The sequence below is a fragment of the Triticum urartu genome, chromosome 5A (genome assembly GCF_056163025.1).
Source record: "Triticum urartu cultivar PI428250 chromosome 5A, HENAU_Tu73, whole genome shotgun sequence".
Classification (NCBI taxonomy): Eukaryota; Viridiplantae; Streptophyta; class Magnoliopsida; order Poales; family Poaceae; genus Triticum; species Triticum urartu.
This window is the reverse complement of record NC_141877.1, coordinates 528331065-528351734: the sequence shown is the minus strand read 5'-3', so window position 1 is coordinate 528351734 and position 20670 is coordinate 528331065.

Below are 20670 nucleotides of genomic sequence, written 5' to 3'. Positions count from 1 at the left end.
GTTTAAGTTGGTTCAAGGCATGCCGACCGTCCACGTCAACCCATGTCTGGTCAATGCACTCAATCGGCCGATCCATTTCATCTATCCTGCCGAATTTTTTAGCACAAACGTATACTTTCGAGAACGGTCATAGTTCTTGTCGACATACATGCCAGCAACCGGCATTCATGTCAGTATAAAATAATTATCATAGTCTTTGTGAACACACTTACCAGCACACAAAAAAGGGTCATAGTTCATGCATCTCGGCCAGAGTTCTTGCCGGCATACAAAATGATCGCGCCCCGACCATAGCTCATCCATCTACCTCGAGCATCTCCTTTTGTATCTTCTCGAATCAAACCTTTCTTCTTGGAACATCTTGGTCTAAGTCGACTGTCATGATCTTCCTTTCCTTCGCCATTACCGCGAGTGCCACCTCTTTTGCTTTTGTCTTTGTAATGCTTGCCTCAATCTCGAGCTTCTTCTTTTGTATCTCGATGTAGGCCTTTCATTCGATCCTCCTTGTCTTGCCGCTTCCTTTTCTCCCTCGCTTTCTTTTGGGTCAGGAACCCCTTCAAAATTTCTTGCAAGACTAATGTGGCCGCATCATGCTTGTCATCCACCTTCGAGTTGGTCTTCCCCCTTGGCCGCCTCTCACCTTCACCATGCTCAACGACCGTCTCCCGCCCTCCATTCCTCTTTTGGACGACATATTTCTCCTTAAACTTAGGGTAATCACAAATGACCGTCCAACAATGGGTGAGGATGAATGGTTTGTCCCTGTGTTGGGCATTGAAGACTTCCAAAGCTTGGAATGCCTACTATTCAAAATGATGACAACACTATACATTCATATCACGCTCGGCATAAAATCCGGAACCCGAACCCCGAACCCAAAAATTCCGAACCCGCATAACCCGAACACTATATCGAGGTAACAGATCTGAAAACCCGAATTAATACGGGTAATTCAAGTCAAAGTCCATGGTACCCGAATTATCCGAATAGCTCGAACTAATTAGTCAGCTCAGTAAACACATGCCGCACACTTGCGCAAAGAAGAACTAGCCCAAGAGGCCTTCGTTAGCCCTTGGCTCCCGCGAGCAAACCTAGGTCACGTGCGTCCCCAACTCCTCCAAATCCGAGCGCCCCCTACACAGTTCCTAGTCCCCACCCCATGTCGGCACGCCCCCATGGCGCCACCCCACCCCACGATGCCACCACACTAGCACCGGCGTACTGCGGTCCGCCGTCGATCTGCATCTGTGCCACCATGACAAGCAAGCTTGGAGGCTACGTTCAGTGGGACGACGGTGTTGGGCCACTCGCCATCATCCATCTCAACTCACCTTCACCGACAGCACCTCCCCGGTGCAACATCACTTGCCCGTCGCCCTGCATGACGTGACTCCCAATGATTGTCGTTCCCCTCTCGTTCCACTGTTGCATGTCCAAATCGCCGCCTACAGTCTTGCACCGCCGACGCCAGCCACCAAACTATAGTCCATGTTGTTCCACTGTTGCTGGCACTTTTCTTCATTGTTTACTACTTCGGGTAGTACGAGTGCTACGGTTTCGGGTACACGAATTTTCGGGTAGCAAATTTTCTGCACAAATTTTGGGTATCATTTCTGGAAACCCGAAAAAAAATTACCCAAATTACTCGACCCGATTTTGCGGGTAAACCCGAACGCCCAGCGTGACATCCATATGTAACGGAGTTGAAAGCATCAATCAACAAGATACACACATATGAACAAAAGGATAGGAGTGGAGTACCATGTCTTTGATGCATATGCCACTCACGGGACGGCCTTTGCTGCTCTCAAGGGTTGCACAACACTTGATTCACTCTTGTTGGGTGAGCCCCCGCCTCTTTGCGATTGACACATCACCACGCTTGCTCTCAAACTAGGGCGGGAACTTCCTACGTTCATGGAAGTATGCATGGACCCTCGCCCAAAACTTGATCTTTTTTGCTCGACACCGGCCTTGGGGTATTGTCCAATTTCCTTCCAAGCCTCGCAAATCAATTTGTCATTATCCTTGGTGTATGCTCCCACCCGAATGTTTTTCCGCCTCGGATGTGCATTGCCTTATTGAGTGAGCTCATCGTGAAACATGTTGGAAATATGCCCTAGAGGCAATAATAAAATGATTATTATTATATTTTCTTAATCATGATAAAGGTTCATTATTCATGCTATAATTGTATTGATCGAAAACTTAAATACATGTGTGAATACATAAACAAATATCAAGTCCCTAGTAAGCCTCTCCTAGACTAGCTTGTTGATCAAAAGACGGTTAAGGTTTCCTAACCATAGACATGAAAATTGTTGTTTGATAACGGGATCACGTCATTAGGAGAATGATGTGATGGAAAAGACCCATATGTTAGCATAGCATATGATCGTTCAGTTTATTGCTACTGCTTTCTTAATGTCAAATACATGTTCCTTTCACCATGAGATCATGCAACTTCCGGACTCCAGAGGAATGCCTTGTGTGTGTCAAACGTCACTTCATAACTGGGTGATCGTAAAGGTGCTCTATAGGTATCTCTGAAGGTGTCTGTTGAGTTGGCATGAATCGAGATTGGGATTGCTGTGTGGCCTTGGCAACGAGGGCCTCATTTTCCGCAACGTAATGGTGACATGTTGTTGCGCGGTGCTACCTCTTGAGCTTGCATTGGTTTTTCCCTTGAAGAGGAAAGGGTGATGCAGCAAAGTAGAGTAAGTATTTACCTCGGTTTTGAGAACCAAGGTATCAATCTAGTAGGAGACAACGCAACAAGCCACCGAATATCTGCACAAACAAACACCAACTTGCACCCAACGCGACAAAGGGGTTGTCAATCCCTTCACGGTTATTTGCAAAGTGAGATCTGATATAGATGGATAAACGGTAAAGTAATATTTTTTATATTTTTGGTTTATAGATCGGAAAGTAAAAGATTGCAAAGAAAGTAAATAGGAAACTAAAATTTTAGATCGGAAACTTATATGATGGAAAAATAGAAGATTATATGATGGGAAATAGACCCGGGGGCCACAGGTTTCACTAGAGGCTTCTCTCAAGATAGAAAATATTATGATGGGTGAACAAATTACTGTCGAGCAATTGATAGAAAAGTGCAAAGTTATGACGATATCTAAGCCAATGATCATAAATATAGGCATCATGTCCGTGTCAAGTAGACCGAAACGATCCTGCGTCTACTACTATTTCTCCACACATCGACCGACTCCTACCTCCATCTAGAGTATTAAGTTCATAAGAACAAAGTAACGCATTAAGTAAGATGACATGATGTAGCGAAATTAACTCAAGCAATATGATGAAAACCCCATCTTGTTATTCTCGATGGCAACAATACAATACGTGTCGGTTCCCCTTCTGTCACTTGGATCGAGCACCGCAAGATTGAACCCAAAGCTAAGCACTTCTCCCATTGCAAGAAAAACCAATCTAGTTGGCCAAATCAAATCGATAGTTCGAAGAGACTTGCAAAGATATCAAATCATGCACATAAGAATTCATAGGAGATTCAAATAATATTCATAAATAAGTTGATCAAAATCCACAATTCATCGGATCTCGGCAAACACACCGCAAAAAAGTATTACATCGAATAGATCTCCAAGAACATCGAGGAGAACATGGTATTGAGAATCAAAGAGAGAGAAGAAGACATCTAGCTACTAGCTATGGACCCGTAGGTCTGTGGTAAACTACTCACGCTTCATCGGAGAGGCAATGGTGTTGATGTAGAAGCCCTCCATGATCGAATCCCCCTCCGGCAAAACGCCGGAAAAGGCCCCTAGATGGGATCTCATGGGTACAGAAGGTTACGGCGGTGGAAAAGTGGTTTCGTGGCTCCCCTAGAAGGTTTTGGGGTATTTGAGAATATATATAGGTGGAAGAAATATGTGGGTGAAGTCACAAGGGGCCCACAAGGGTGGGGAGCGCGCCCTACCCTCCTGGGCGCGCCCTCCGCCCTTGTGTCTGCCTCGTGGCTCCCCTGATGTGCACGCCAAGTCCTCTGGATGTCTTTTGGTCCAAGAAAAATCATCGCGAAAGTTTCATTCCGTTTGGACTCCGTTTGGTATTCCTTTTCTGCAAAACTCTAAAACAAGGAAAAACAGAAATTGGCACTGGGCTCTAGGTTAATAGGTTAGTCCCAAAAATCATATAAAATAGCATATTAATGCATATAAAACATCCTAAATTGATAATATAATAGCATGGAACAATAAAAAATTATAGATACGTTGGAGACGTATCACGCGACAGCGGCTTGTTTTCTCCACCTCTTTCGCCCTCCGGTCAACCCTCTTCGATGTCTCCTTGGCCGTCTCCTCCGGTATGCGTTCCTTCTTGGGCATCTTCTTTGCGTGCACGGATCCGACGCCCACTACGTCAACCGTGGCGGTTGCAGGGGTTGGCGTGTCCGCCATGGCGAACAGGCGAGGGTGTAGGAGGGTTTGGGGGAAAGAGGGTAAATGAGGGTGGATGTTCCACTAACTGGTGGGCCAGGGGGGAGGACAAGGGCGGGCGACGCGTGTGAGGGAGTCTAGGATTATGGGGTCCTCGGGCGTCCGGGCTATGTGATATGGGTCGGACTAATGGACCATGGAGATACAAGACGGAAGACTTTCCCCGTGTCTGGATGGGACTCTCCTTGACGTGGAAGGCAAGCTTAGGGTGCGAATATGAAGATTCCTTTCGCTGTAAACCGACTCTGTACAAACCCTGGTCCCCTCTGGTGTCTATATAAACCACAGGGTTTAGTCCGTAGAGACAGACACAGTCGGGGACGAGCGATGGTCTTTTCCTACCAATCTACCCCCCTAGGAGCATGCGCGTAGTGCTTAGTTTTGATGACTTGTAGATTTTTGCAATAAGTATGTGAGTTCTTTATGACTAATGTTGAGTCCATGGATTATACGCACTCTCACCCTTCCACCATTGCTAGCCTCTTCGGTACCGTGCATTGCCCTTTCTCACCTTGAGAGTTGGTGCAAACTTCGTCGGTGCATCCAAACCCCGTGATATGATACGCTCTATCACACATAAGCCTCCTTATATCTTCCTCAAAACAGCCACCATACCTACCTATTATGGCATTTCCATAGCTATTCCAAGATATATTGCCATGCAACTTTCCACCGTTCCATTTATTATGACACGCATCATCATTGTCATATTGCTTTGCATGATCATGTAGTTGACATCGTATTTGTGGCAAAGCCACCGTTCATTTTCTTTTCATACATGTCACTCTTGATTCATCACAATCCCGATACACCGCCGGAGGCATTCAGATAGAGTCATATTTTGTTCTAAGTATCGAGTTGTAATTCTTGAGTTGTAAGAAAATAAAAGTGTGATGATCATCATTAGAGCATTGTCCCATGTGAGGAAAGGATGATGGAGACTATGATTCCCCCATAAGTCGGGATGAGACTCTGGACGAAAAAAAAAGAAAAGAAAGAAAGAAAAGAGGCCAAAAAAAGGCCCAAATAAAAAAAGAAAATAATAATAATAAATAAATGAGAGCAAAAGAGAGAAGGGACAATGTTACTATCCTTTTTCCACACTTGTGCTTCAAAGTAGCACCATGATCTTCATCATAGAGAGTCTTTTATTTTGTCACTTTCATATACTAGTGGGAATTTTTCATTATAGAACTTGGCTTGTATATTCCAATGATGGGCTTCCTCAAATGCCCTAGGTCTTCGTGAGCAAGCGAGTTGGATGCACACCCACTTAGTTTCTTTGATGAGCTTTCATATATTTATAGCTCTAGTGCATCCGTTGCATGGCAATCCCTACTCCTTGCATTGACATCAATCGGTGGGCATCTCCATAGCCCATTGATTATCTGCGTCAATGAGAGACTTTCTCCCTTTTTGTCTTCTCACACAACCTCAATCATCATATTCTATTCCACCATAGTGCTATGTCCATGGCTCGCGCTCATATATTGCGTAAAAGTTGAAAGAGTTTGAAAACGCTAAGTATGAAACAATTGCTTGGCTTGTCATCGGGGTTGTGCATGATGAGAGCATTTTGTGTGACGAAAATGAAGCATGGCCAAACTATATGACTTTGTAGGGATAAGTTTTCTTTGGCTATGGTATTTTGATAAGACATAATTGCTTGATTAGCATACTTGGAGTATTACTATTTTTATGTCAACAATAAACTTTTATCTTGAATCTTTCGGATCTGAACATTCAAGCCACAATAGAGAAAAATACATTGAATAATATTCTAGAAAGCATATCAAAAATTCCGTTTTATCATTTACCTACTCGAGGACGAGCAGGAATTAAGCTTGGGGATGCTGATACGTCTCGAGTGTATCTATATTTTTTTATTGTTCCATGCTATTATATTATCTATTTTGGATGTTAATGGGCTTTATTTTACACTTTTATATTATTTTTGGGACTAACCTATTAACCAGTTGTTTTTTTGCCTATTTCAGTGTTTCGTAGAAAAGGAATATCAAACGGAGTCCAAATGGAATGAAACCTTCGGGAACGTGATTTTTGGAACAAACGTGATCCAGAGGACTTGGAGTGGACGTCAAGTAATCAACGAGGCGGCCACGAGGCAGGGGCGCGCCTACCCCCCCTGGGCGTGCCCTCCCCCCTCGTGGGCCCATCGTAGCTCCACCGACCTACTTCTTCCTCCTATATATGTTCACATACCCCGCAAACATCCAGGAGCATCAGGAAACCCTATTTCCACTGTCGCAACCTTCTGTACCCAAGAGATCCCATCTTGGGGCCTTTTCCGGAGCTCCGCCGGAGGGGGAATTGATCAGGGAGGGCCTCTACATCAACTCCATGGCCCCTCCGATGATGTGTGAGTAGTTTACTTCAGACCTTCGGGTCCATAGCTAGTAGCTAGATGGTGTTGGGGATCGTAGCAGAAATTTAAAATTTTCTACACATCACCAAGATCAATCTATGGAGTAATCTAGCAACGAGGGGAAGGGGAGTGCATCTACATACCCTTGTAGATCGCTAAGCGGAAGCGTTACAAGAACACGGATGAAGGAGTCGTACTCGTAGCGATTCAGATCGCGGTTGATTCCGATCTAAGCGCCGAACAACGGCGCCTCCGCGTTCAACACACGTGCAGCCCGGTGACGTCTCCTACGCCTTGATCCAACAAGGGGGGAAGGAGAGGTTGGGGAAGACTCCGTCCAGCAGCAGCACGACGGCGTGGTGGTGGTGGAGGAGCGCGGGACTCTTGCAGGGCTTCGCCAAGCACTACGAGAGACGAGGAGGGAGAGGGGTAGGGCTGCGCCAACAGGGGAAGAACTTCGTGTGTTGGGGCTTCCCCTTTGCCTCTACTATATGTAGGGGGAGAGGGAGGGCTGCGCCCCCACCTAGGGTTTCCACCCTAGGGGTGGCGGCAGCCCCAATCCCCATCTGGGGTGGCGGCCAAGTGGGGGGAGAGGGAGGCGCACCAGGCATGGGCCTTAGGGCCCATCTGCCCTTAGGGTTTGCCCCCTCTTCTCTCTAGGCGCATGGGCCTTGGTGGGGAGGCGCCCCAGCCCACCTAGGGGCTGGTCCCTTCTCACACTTGGCCCATGTATGCCTCCGGGGCCCGTGGCCCCTCCCGGTGGACCCCCGGACCCCTCCGGTGGTCCCGGTACACTACCGGTGATACCCGGAACACTTCCGATGGCCAAAACCATACTTCCTATATATCAATCTTTACCTCCGGACCATTCCGGAACTCCTCGTGACGTCCGGGATCTCATCCGGGACTCCGAACAACATTCGGTAACTGCGTACATACTTTCCCTATAACCCTAGCGTCATCGAACCTTAAGTGTGTAGACCCACGGGCTCGGGAGTCATGCAGACATGGCCGAGACAACTCTTCGGTCAATAACCAACAGCAGGATCTGGATACCCATGTTGGTTCCCACATGCTCCACGATGATCTCATCGGATGAACCACGATGTCAAGGATTCAATCAATCCCGTATACAATTCCCTTTGTCTATCGGTACGATACTTGCCCGAGATTCGATCGTCGGTATCCCGATACCTTGTTCAATCTCGTTACCGGCAAGTCTCTTTACTCGTTCCGTAACACATCATCCCATGATCAACTCCTTGGTCACAGTGTGCACATTATGATGATGTCCTACCGAGTGGGCCCAGAGATACCTCTCCGTTACACGGAGTGACAAATCCCAGTCTCGATTCGTGCCAACCCAACAGACACTTTCGGAGATACCCGTAGTGCACCTTTATAGCCACCCAGTTACGTTGTGACGTTGGGCACACCCAAAGCACTCCTACGGTATTCGGGAGTTGCACAATCTCAAGGTCTAAGGAAATGATACTTGATATTAGAAAAGCTTTAGCATACGAACTACACGATCTTGTGCTAGGCTTAGGATTGGGTCTTGTCCATCACATCATTCTCCTAATGATGTGATCCCGTTATCAACGACATCCAATGTCCATGGTCAGGAAACCGTAACCATCTATTGATCAACGAGCTAGTCAACTGGAGGCTTACTAGGGACATGGTGTTGTCTATGTATCCACACATGTATCTGAGTTTCCTATCAATACAATTCTAGTATGGATAATAAATGATTATCATGAACAATGAAATATAATAATAATAACTAATTTATTATTACCTCTAGGGCATATTTCCAACAGTCTCCCACTTGCACTAGAGTCAATAATCTAGTTCACATCGCCATGTGATTAACATTCACAGGTCATATCGCCATGTGACCAACATCCAAAGAGTTTACTAGACTCAATAATCTAGTTCACATCACTATGTGATTAACACTCAATGAGTTCTGGGTTTGATCATGTTATGCTTGTGAGAGAGGTTGTAGTCAACGGGTTTGCAATATTCAGATCCCTATGTATTTCGCAAAACTTTATGTCATATCGTAGATGCTGCTACCACGTTCCACTTGGAGCTATTCCAAATTGTTGCTCCATTATACGTATCCGGTATCTCTACTCAGAGCTATCCGGATAGGTGTTAAGCTTGCATCGACGTAACTCTTTACGTCGAACTCTTTATCACCTCCATAACCGAGAAACATTTCCTTATTCCTATAAGGATAATTTTGACCGCTATGTGGTGATCTACTCCTAGATCACCTTTGTACCCTCTTGCCAGACATGTGGCAAGGCACACATCAGGTGCGGTACTCAGCATGGCATACCGTATAGAGCCTATGACAAAAGCATAGGGGACGACCTTCGTCCTTCCTCTTTCTTCTGCCGTGGTCAAGCTTTGAGTTTTACTCAACTTCACACCTTACAACTCAGGTAAGAACCCCTTCTTTGACTGATCTATTTTGAACTCCTTCAAAAACATGTCAAGGTGTGCGTTCTTTGAAAGTATCATCAGGCGTCTTGATCTATCTCTATAGATCTTGATGCCCAATATGTAAGCAGCTTTATCCAGGTCTTCCTTTGAAAATCACTCTTCAAACAACCGTTTATGCTTTCCAGAAATTCTACATTATTTCGAATCAGCAATATGTCATCCACATATACTTATCAGAAATGTTGTAGTGCTCCCACTCACTTTCTTGTAAATACAAGTTTCTAGCAAACATTGTATAAACCTAAAAGCTTTGATCACTCCATCAAAGCATATATTCCGCCTCCGAGATGCTTGCTCTAGTCCATAGAAGGATCCCTGGAGCCAGCATACCTTTTAGCATCCTTAGGATCGGCAAAACCTTTTATTGTATCACATACAACTTTTTCTTACGAAAACGGGTAAGAAAACTTGTTTTGACATCCATCTGTCAGATTTCATAATCAAAAAATACAGCTAATGCTAACATGATTCCGACGGACTTAAGCATCGCTACGGGTGAGAAATTCTCATCGTAGTCAACTCCTTGAACTTGTCAAAAGACTCTTTGCCACAAGTCGAGCTTCATAGACGGTAACATTACCACCCACGTCCGTCTTTTTCTTAAAGATCCATTTATCTCAATGGCTCGCCGACCATCGGGCAAGTCCACCAAAGTCCATACTTTGTTCTGATACATGGATCCTATCTCGGATTTCATGGCTTCTAACCATTTGTCGGAATACGGGCCCACCATCGCTTCTCCATAGTTCGTAGGTTCATTGTTGTCCAACAACATGATATTTAAGACAAGATTACCGTACCACTCAGGAGTAGTACATATCCTTGTCGACCTACAAGGTTCGATAGCAACTTGATCCGGAGCTTCATGATCACTATCATTAACTTCATATGCAACAGACGTAGGCGCCACAGAAAACATCTTTCTGTGTTGCATCACTTTCTGGTTAAAATAAAGGTTCGACAACCTGATCAAGTTCTATCTTCCTCCCACTCAATTCTTTCGAGAGAAACTCCTTCTCGAGAAAGGACCTGTTCTTAGCGACAAACAATTTCCCTCGGATCTGAGATAGAAGGTATACCCAACTGTCACCTTTGGGTATCCTATGAAGATGTGTTTGTCCGCTTTTGGGTTCGAGCTTCTCCGGCTGAAGCCTTAAGTATCGCAGCCCCAAACATTAAGAAACGACAACTTTGGTTTCTTGCCAAACCAATGTTCATACGACGTCGTCTCAACGGACTTATATGGTGTCCTATCTAAAGTGAATGTAGCTGTCTCTAATGCATAACCTCAAAATAATAGCGGTAGATCGGTAAGAGACATCATAGATCGCACCATATCTCATAAGGTTCGATTATGACGTCCGGACACACCATTACGCTGTGGTGTTCCAGGTGGCTTCAACTACGAAACAATTCCACAATGTCTTAAGTGATTGCCAAACTCATAACTCAGAAAATCCCCTTTTGATCAGATCGTAGGAACATGATCTTATTGTTATGATGATTCTTAACTTCACTCTGAAATCGTTTGAACTTTTCAAACATTTCAGACTTGTGCTTCATTAAGTAAATATACCTATATCTACCCAAATCGTCAGTGAAGATGAGAAAATAGCGATATCCACCGCATGCTTCAATTCTCATTGGATCAGACGCATCAGCATGTATGATTTACAACAAGTCACTTGCCCGTTTCATTGTACCTGAAAACGGGGTCTTAGTCATCCTGCCCATGAGGCATGGCTCGCATGTGTCAAGTGATTCAGAATCAAGTGACTCCAAACATCCATCGACATGGAGTTTCTTCATGCATCTTATGCCAATATGACCTAAGCGGCAGTGCCACAAGAAAGTGGTACTATCATTATTAACTCTACATCTTTTGGCGTGAACATGCGTATTATCACGACCGAGATTCAATGAACCATTCACATAGGGTGCATGACCATGAAAGGTATTATTCATGTAAACAGAATAACCATTATTCTCTTACTTAAATGAATAACCGTATTGCAATGAACATGATCTAATCATATTCATGCTCAATGTAGACACCTGATAACATTTATCTAGGTTCAATACTAACCCCGAAGGCAGATGGAGCGTGCGATGGTGATCTCATCAACTTTGGAAACACTTCCAACACACATCGTCACCTCGCCCTTAGCCAGTCTCTGTTTAGTCCGTAGCTTTTGTTTCAATTCACCAATAATAGCAACTGAACCGGTATCCAATACCCAGGTGCTACCAGGAGTACTAGTGAGGTACACATTAATAACACGTATATACTTTGTTGAAGTTGCCAGCCTTCTTATCTACCATGCATTTGCGGTAATTCCACTACCAGTGACCGTTCCCCTTACAATAGAAGCACTTAGTCTCGGGTTTGGGTTCAACCTTGGGTTCCTTCACTGGAGCGGCAACTGGTTTGCCATCCATGAAGTTTCCCTTCTAGCCCTTGCCCTTCTTCAAACCAGTGGTCTTGTTAAACCATCAACACTTGATGCTCCTTCTTGATTTCTACCTTTTGTGGTCTTAAGCACCGCGAACAGCTCTGGGATCAACTCCATCCCTTGCATGTCATAGTTCATCACGAAGATCTAGTAGCTTAGTGATAGTGGCTAGAGAACTCTATCAATCACTATCTTATCTGGAAGTTTAACTCCCACTTGATTTAAGTGATTGTAGCACCCAGACATTCTGAGCACATGCTCACTAGTTGAGCTATTCTCCTCCATCTTGTTGGCAAAAGAACTTGTCAGAGGTCTCATACCTCTCAACACGGGCATGAGCCTGAAATCCCCATTTCAGCTCTTGGAACATCTCATATGTCTTATGGTGTTCAAAACGTCATTGGAATCCCGATTCTAAGCCGTGAAGTATGGTGCACTAAACTATCAAGTAGTCATCAGGATGTGTCTGTCAGGTGTTCACAACATCCACAGACGACGTTGTAAGGGTTTGCACATCGAGCGGTGCATCAAAGACGTAAGCCTTCTGTGTAGCAGTGAGGACACTCCTTGGACTACGGACCCAGTCCGCATCATTGCTTACAATATCTTTCAACTTGGTCTTTCTCTAGGAACGTATTGAAACAGGGAGCTACAACGTGAGCTATTTATCTACAACATATTTGCAAAGACAATTTAGACTATGTTCATGATAATTAAGTTCATCTAATCAAATTATTTAATGAACTCCCACTCAGATAGACATCCCTCTAGTCATCCAAGTGAAACATGATCCAAGTCAACTAGGCCGTGTCCGATCATCACGTGAGACGGACTAGTCATCATCGGTGAACATCTTCATGTTGATCGTATCTTCTATACGACTCATGTTCGACCTTTCGGTCTTCCGTGTTCCGAGGCCATGTTTGTACATGCTAGGCTCGTCAAGTTAACCTAAGTGTATTGCGTGTGTAAATCTGGCTTACACCCGTTGTATTCGAACGTTAGAATCTATCACACCCGATCATCACGTGGTGCTTCGAAACAACGAACCTTCGCAACGGTGCACAGTTAGGGGGAACACTTTCTTGAAATTATTGTGAGGGATCATCTTATTTAAGCTACCGTCGTTCTAAGCAAATAAGATGTAAAACATGATAAACATCACATGCAATCAAATAGTGACATGATATGGCCAATATCATTTTGCTCCTTTTGATCTCCATCTTCGGGGCGCCATGATCATCATCGTCACCGGCATGACACCATGATCTCCATCATCATGATCTCCATCATCGTGTCTTCATGAAGTCGTCTCGTCAACTATTACTTCTACTACCATGGCTAACGCTTTAGCAATAAAGTAAAGTAATTACATGACGTTTATGTTGACACGCAGGTCATAAATAAATTAAGACAACTCCTATGGATCCTGCCGGTTGTCATACTCATCAACATGCAAGTCGTGATTCCTATTACAAGAACATGATCAATCTCATACATCACATATATCATTCATCACATCCTTTTGGCCATATCACATCACACGGCACATGCTGCAAAAACAAGTTAGACGTCCTCTAATTGTTGTTGCAAGTTTTTACGTGGCTGCTATAGGTTTCTAGCAAGAACGTTTCTTACCTACGCCAAAACTACAACGTGATATGCCAATTTCTATTTACCCTTCATAAGGACCCTTTTCATCGAATCCGATCCGACTAAAGTGGGAGAGACAGACACCCGCTAGCCACCTTATGCAACTAGTGCATGTCAGTCGGTGGAACCAGTCTCACGTAAGCGTACGAGTAAGGTCGGTCCGGGCCGCTTCATCCCATGATGCCGCCGAATCAAGATAAGACTAGTAACGGCAAGTAAATTGACAATATCGACGCCCACAACTGCTTTGTGTTCTACTCGTGCATAGAAACTACGCATAGACCTAGCTCATGATGCCACTATTGGGGATCATAGCAGAAATTTAAAATTTTCTACGCATCACCAAGATCAATCTATGGAGTAATCTAGCAACGAGGGGAAGGGGAGTGCATCTACATACCCTTGTAGATCGCTAAGCGGAAGCGTTACAAGAACGCAGATGAAGGAGTCGTACTCGTAGCGATTCAGATCGCGGTTGATTCCGATCTAAGCGCCAAACAACGGCGCCTCCGCGTTCAACACACGTGCAGCCCGGTGACGTCTCCTACGCCTTGATCCAGCAAGGGGAGAAGGAGAGGTTGGGGAAGACTCCGTCCAGCAGCAGCACGACGGCGTGGTGGTGGTGGAGGAGCGCGGGACTCTAGCAGGGCTTCGTCAAGCACTACGAGAGACGAGGAGGGAGAGGGGTAGGGCTGCGCCAACAGGGGAAGAACTTCGTGTGTTGGGGCTGCCCTTTGCCTCTACTATATGTAGGGGGAGAGGGAGGGTTGCGCCCCCACCTAAGGTTTCCACCCTAGGGGTGGCGGCAGCCCCAATCCCCATCTGGGGTGGCGGCCAAGTGGGGGGAGAGGGAGGCGCACCAGGCATGGGCCTTAGGGCCCATCTGCCCTTAGGGTTTGCCCCTCTTCTCTCTAGGCACATGGGCCTTGGTGGGGAGGCGCCCCAGCCCACCTAGGGGCTGGTCCCTTCTCACACTTGGCCCATGTATGCCTCCGGGGCCCGTGTCCCCTCCCGGTGGACCCCCGGACCCCTCCGGTGGTCCCGGTACACTACCGGTGATGCCCGGAACACTTCCGATAGCCAAAACCATACTTCCTATATATCAATCTTTACCTCCGGGCCATTCCAGAACTCCCCGTGACATCCGGGATCTCATCCGGGACTCCGAACAACATTCGGTAACCACGTACATACTTTCCCTATAACCCTAGCGTCATCGAACCTTAAGTGTGTAGACCCTACGGGCTCGGGAGTCATGCGGACATGGCCGAGACAACTCTCCGGTCAATAACCAACAGCGGGATCTGGATACCCATGTTGGTTCCCACATGCTCCACGATGATCTCATCGGATGAACCACGATGTCAAGGATTCAATCAATCCCGTATACAATTCCCTTTGTCTATCGGTACGATACTTGCCCGAGATTCGATCGTCGGTATCCTGATACCTTGTTCAATCTCGTTACCGGCAAGTCTCTTTACTCGTTCCGTAACACATCATCCCGTGATCAACTCCTTGGTCACAGTGTGCACATTATGATGATGTCCTACCGAGTGGGCCCAGAGATACCTCTCCGTTACATGGAGTGACAAATCCCAGTCTCGATTCGTGCCAACCCAACAGACACTTTCAGAGATACCCGTAGTGCACCTTTATAGCCACCCAGTTACGTTGTGACGTTTGGCACACCCAAAGCACTCCTACGGTATCCGGGAGTTGCACAATCTCATGGTCTAAGGAAATGATACTTGACATTAGAAAAGCTTTAGCATACGAACTACACGATCTTGTGCTAGGCTTAGGATTAGGTCTTGTCCATCACATCATTCTCCTAATGATGTGATCCCGCTATCAACAACATCCAATGTCCATGGTCAGGAAACCGTAACCATTTATTGATCAACGAGCTAGTCAATTAGAGGCTTACTAGGGGCATGGTGTTGTCTATGTATCCACACATGTATCTGAGTTTCCTATCAATACAATTCTAGTATGGATAATAAAAGATTATCATGAACAGTGAAATATAATAATAATAACTAATTTATTATTGCCTCTAGGGCATATTTCCAACAGATGGCTTGTTCTCTCTCTCTTTGGATCTCAATACAAAGTTCTCCTCGATTCTCTTGGAGATCTATTCGATGTAATCTTCTTTTGCGGTGTGTTTGTCGAGATCCAATGAATTGTGGGTTTATGATCAAGTTTATCTATGAACGGTATTTGAATCTTTTCTCTAAATTCTTTTATGTATGATTGGTTTATCTTTGCAAGTCTCTTCGAATTATCAGTTTGGTTTGGCCTACTAGATTGATCTTTCTTGCAATGGGAGAAGTGCTTAGCTTTGGGTTCAATCTTGCGGTGCTCGATTCCAGTGACAGAAAGGGAAACGACACGTATTGTATTGTTTCCATTGAGGATAAAAGGATGGGGTTTACATCATATTGCATGAGTTTATCCCTCTACATCATGTCATCTTGCTTAAGGCGTTACTCTGTTCTTATGAACTTAATACTCTAGATGCATGTTGGATAGCGGTCGATGTGTGGAGTAATAGTAGTAGATCCAGGCAGGAGTCGATCTACTTGTCACGGACGTGATGCCTATATACATGATCATGCCTAGATATTCTCATAATTATTTGCTATTCTATCAATTGATCGACAGTAATTTGTTCACCCACCGTAATACTTATGCTATCTTGAGAGAAGCCACTAGTGAAACCTATGGCCCTCGGGTCTATTTTCCATCATAGAAGTTTCCAATCTATTTTATTTTGCAACCTTTACTTTCAATCTATATCATAAAAATACCAAAAATACTTATCTTATTATTATCATCTCTATCAGATCTCACTCTTGCAAGTGGCCGTGAAGGGATTGACAACCCCTTTATCGTGTTGGTTGCGAGGTTCTTATTTGTTTGTGTAGGTACGAGGTGACTCGCGCGTGGTCTCCTACTGGATTGATACCTTTGGTTCTCAAAAACTGAGGGAAATACTTACGCTGCTTTACTGCACCACCCTTTCCTCTTCAAGGGAAAACCAACGCAGTGCTCAAGAGGTAGCAGGGCGCACCCCTTGCCTCATGGAAGCTTCGCGGACTTCCAGACTTGTACTCCAAGTCTCCTGGGTTGCGTTTGTTCCAAGAAAGATCCTCACGAAGCTTTCGTTCCGTTTGGATTCCGTTTGATATCCCTTTTCTGCGAAGCACTGAAATAGGCAAAAAAAACAACAATTTGCACTGGGCCTTCGGTTAATAGGTTAGTCCTAAAAATAATATAAAAGTGCATATTAAAGCCCATTAAACATCCAAAACAGATAATATAATAGCATGGAACAATCAAAAATTATAGATACGTTGGAGACGTATCAAGAATCAACATGTACACTTCATATTTGCACCCCTAGCTCCTTTCCCTCTCCCTGGAGTTTGTCATTTCATCGAAAGTGGAGGTTGTGAGGTGCTTGCGGTAGTACCGCCACCAGAGCGGTAGTACCGCCCATGGACCTCAAGCGGCAGTACCGCTATACTACGGCGGTAGTACCGCTGGGGTGCATCGGTGGCAATACCGTCCTAGGTTGGCACTGCTACCGCCTCGATTCGAGGGTGCTCTCCTCGTGTCGAGTTGAGCGGCAGTAGCAGCAGTAGTACCGCCCTTGAGCGGCAGTACTGCGGCTACCACCGCTACTAGTGCCGCCCAAACACCCCCTCTCTCTTTCGTTTCTCCTCTGGTGGCCCTACTCTCAGTCACCGCGGTAGTACCGCTCCTACCAGCGGTAGTACTGCCCCACTAAATAGTAGTACCGCTCTGCGCAGGCTGAAGAGGGGGGTAACGGTTGGATTGGTTCCCCCACTATAAAAGGAGGTCTTCTTCTCCAAGTTGACTTACCTCTTTTCCCCAAGCTCCATTGTTGCTTCAAAGCTCATTTTCGCTTGATCTGTCTCCCTAGCCAATCAAACTTGTTGATTCTTTAGGGATTGGTTGAGAAGGCCCGGATCTACACTTCCACCAAGAGAAGTTTGATTCCCCCCACTAATCCCTTGCGAATCTTGTTACTCTTGGGTGTTTGAGCACCCTAGACGGTTAAGGTCACCGCGGAGCCATATTCCATTTTGGTGAAGCTTCGTGGTATCGTTGGGAGCCTCCAATTAAGTTGTGGAGATAGCCCCAACCTTTTTTGTAAAGGTTCGGTCGCCGCCTCTAAGGGCACCAATAGTGGAATCACGGCATCTCGCATTGTGTGAGGGCGTGAGGAGAATACGGTGGCCCTAGTGGCTTTTGGGGAGCATTGTGCCTCCAGACCGCTCCAACGGAGACGTACTTCCTCTCAAAGGGAAGGAACTTCGGTAACACATCCTCGTCTCCACCGGCTCCACTTTTGGTTATCTCTTACCTTTACTTGTGCAAGCTTTATTTGTGTTGTATCCCTTGCTTGCTTGTGTGCTTGTGTTGTTGCATCATATAGGTTGCTCACCTAGTTTCATATCTAGACAACCTACTTTGATGCAAAGTTTAATTTGATAAAGAAAAACTAAAAATTGTTAGTTGCCTATTCACCCCCTCCCTCTAGTCAACTATATCGATCCTTTCAGAAGTTCTTATCAAACCAGGGCTCCAAGCGGTACCTACGTTCACCATGAGTTGTTTTCACCTCGCAAAGAAGACGTGCCGGAATCTGACCTCTATCTCTTCAAATTCTGGTGGGGTGCAAGAAATGGTGAGCGGAAAGTGCATTGGATCTCATGGCAGAAAATGCATGTGACCAAACGTGAAGGTGGAATGGGTTTTCGGGATCCAGAAGCTTTCAATCAGGCTCTCCTTGTTAAACAAGCATGGAGGATTTTACAGTGCCATCATCTTTGTGTGCAAGGGTACTTAAAGCGCGGTACTTCAAGGAGGATTCGATCATGTCAGCCACCTGCCCGTCGACGACCTCGTTCACTTTCAGAAGTATATTGCATGGGAGAGATCTCCTGCATGAGGGTACGGTGTGGCGTATTGGAGATGGGTCAAAAGTCAGCGTCCACCATGCAAATTGGATACCCAAAAGTGGATCATTGAGACCATTGAGTCAGGTTTTCATACCCGGGGTGACTAAGGTGGCTGACCTGCTAGCTCCGGATGGTTGCAACTGGAATCATGCTATTGTGGACGCTATGTTCTCTGCAGGAGACGTGGCGGATATCAAACAGATAGCGACGGAGGGCATAGGTATAGAGGACTATATGGTGTGGAATTTCACGAAAAATGGTTGCTTCACTGTCAGATCGTCCTACCATCTGAAAATGACCCTCATAAAGGTAAGAAATGGGATGTCGGAGTCATCTAGTTCAGTAAACACGCACAAGGGGTACATTGCACTGTGGGACACTAACGCGCCGGGAAAGGCAAAGATCCATATGTGGAGACTCATAAAAAATGGTTTGGCTGTTGGATCAGAGCTTCACCGACGAAGGATTAAGCCAGGAGTATTCTGTGTTGCATGTGGAAGGGAAGGAACTATATACCATCGGTTTTGGGGCTGTCAGCACTCTATCCTCTTTTGGCAGTTGTTTCAAGCGGAGAGGAGAGTTCCAGCGGTGACCGCGCCATACCCGATGGAGACCCATAGTGCTTTAGCTCAATGGCTGATCGGATGGTTCGCCGATGCATCGGATGAGGAGAAGGAAGGAACGATGCAGGCTATCTACGGTCTTTGGCTGGCCAGAAATGAGGCAAGAGATGGGAAGAGAATCAAGGCCCCCCATGAAGTGGTTCCGGCTGTGCTTACCCATATGCAACAATGGAAGGAAGTTCATCCAGCAAAGGACAGGAGTTCGCAGCAGAAAGAGAAACAAAAATGGGAGCCGCCGGATGAAGGTTGGATCAAGATAAATTCAGATGGAGCTGTCTCGAAAGCAGGTGACAAGGGTGGCGGAGGAGCAGTTCTCAGAGATCACAACAGGGCTTTTAGAGCAGGTATGTGTCATCATTTTCCCAATATTGTTGATCCAGGGTTGACGGAAATCCTGGCATGCAAGCAAGCTCTTCGTCTGGCAAGAGAAATCAACGCCGAGAAGGTGCAAGTGAAGCTTGGCTGTCAAGGGGTGGTTCATATATTGAATCACTCACCAAGAGATCTGCCTGCAGCTGGACCTTGGGTGCAAGAAATAAAGTCTATAATGCGATTGTTTTCAGAGGTAAAGGTGTCTTGGGTTAGGCGTTCTGCGGATTTTGTCATGCATAAGTTTGCGAAAGTAGGTGTTGATGATGAACTTTGTAAGGTTTGGGTGGGGGCTCCGCCTGACTTTGTCCTGGATGTAATTTTGGATGAGATTCGGAAGTTTGAACTCTAAATAAAGCGGCAATACCAACCATATTTAAAAAAAGCGCATGCATCGTCGCGTTGGAGTTGGCCATCCGACCGTCTCAGGATGTCCGTTGCATCTCATCTTCACGCGTTGAGTAAACCGGCCGGTTTGTTGTTTAACCCGTCGTCAGGCTGGTCAGTCTTAGGTGGTGTTTGGTTCTCTAGTCCTAAGATTTTTTTTTAATCCCTAGGAGTTTTTAAAAAAGACTCTCAAGAAGGTGCTTCTAAGATCTTTTAGCAAAAAGTCCAAAAAGGTTCCATCCTATTTGGTTTGTTAGGGACTTTTTCTAGTCCCAACATAAAAAAAGTCCTTGAAACCAAACACCCCCTTACATCACCGGTTCCCATGGACGAAATGGGGCGCACAACGCACGACGACCATTTGGGAGCGCCCTACAATCCACCTGTCTCTCACGAGAGCACACAGACGCCAGGTTAGCCACACGAGCAAACGATTCAGGCCAGCTCATTTTTGCTGCTATTATACTCACTAATATAAAATACCATATGATGTAGCCGTAGGTCAACTACATGGAAGATACGTACGATGCACTAACTAATCGAGCAGGAGCCAGGTGTACGGGGAGCGTATACTAAACTATTAAGAAGCGATCCATCTCCTGGCCAGCGGCGGGACACGATCCGCCCTTTGCTGCCGCCGAGCAAAGCGACCTGGCCTACCCATCATCGTCGTTAATCAATTTAACACTTTACGCGGCACATCAGCTTCCCTGCCAAGCCCCGAGCCGTGCCTGCCTAATGATACAACGGCCAACTTTTAAGCCAGTGGATTTTTAGCAGAAATCTCCGATTCGCCCCCGCCAT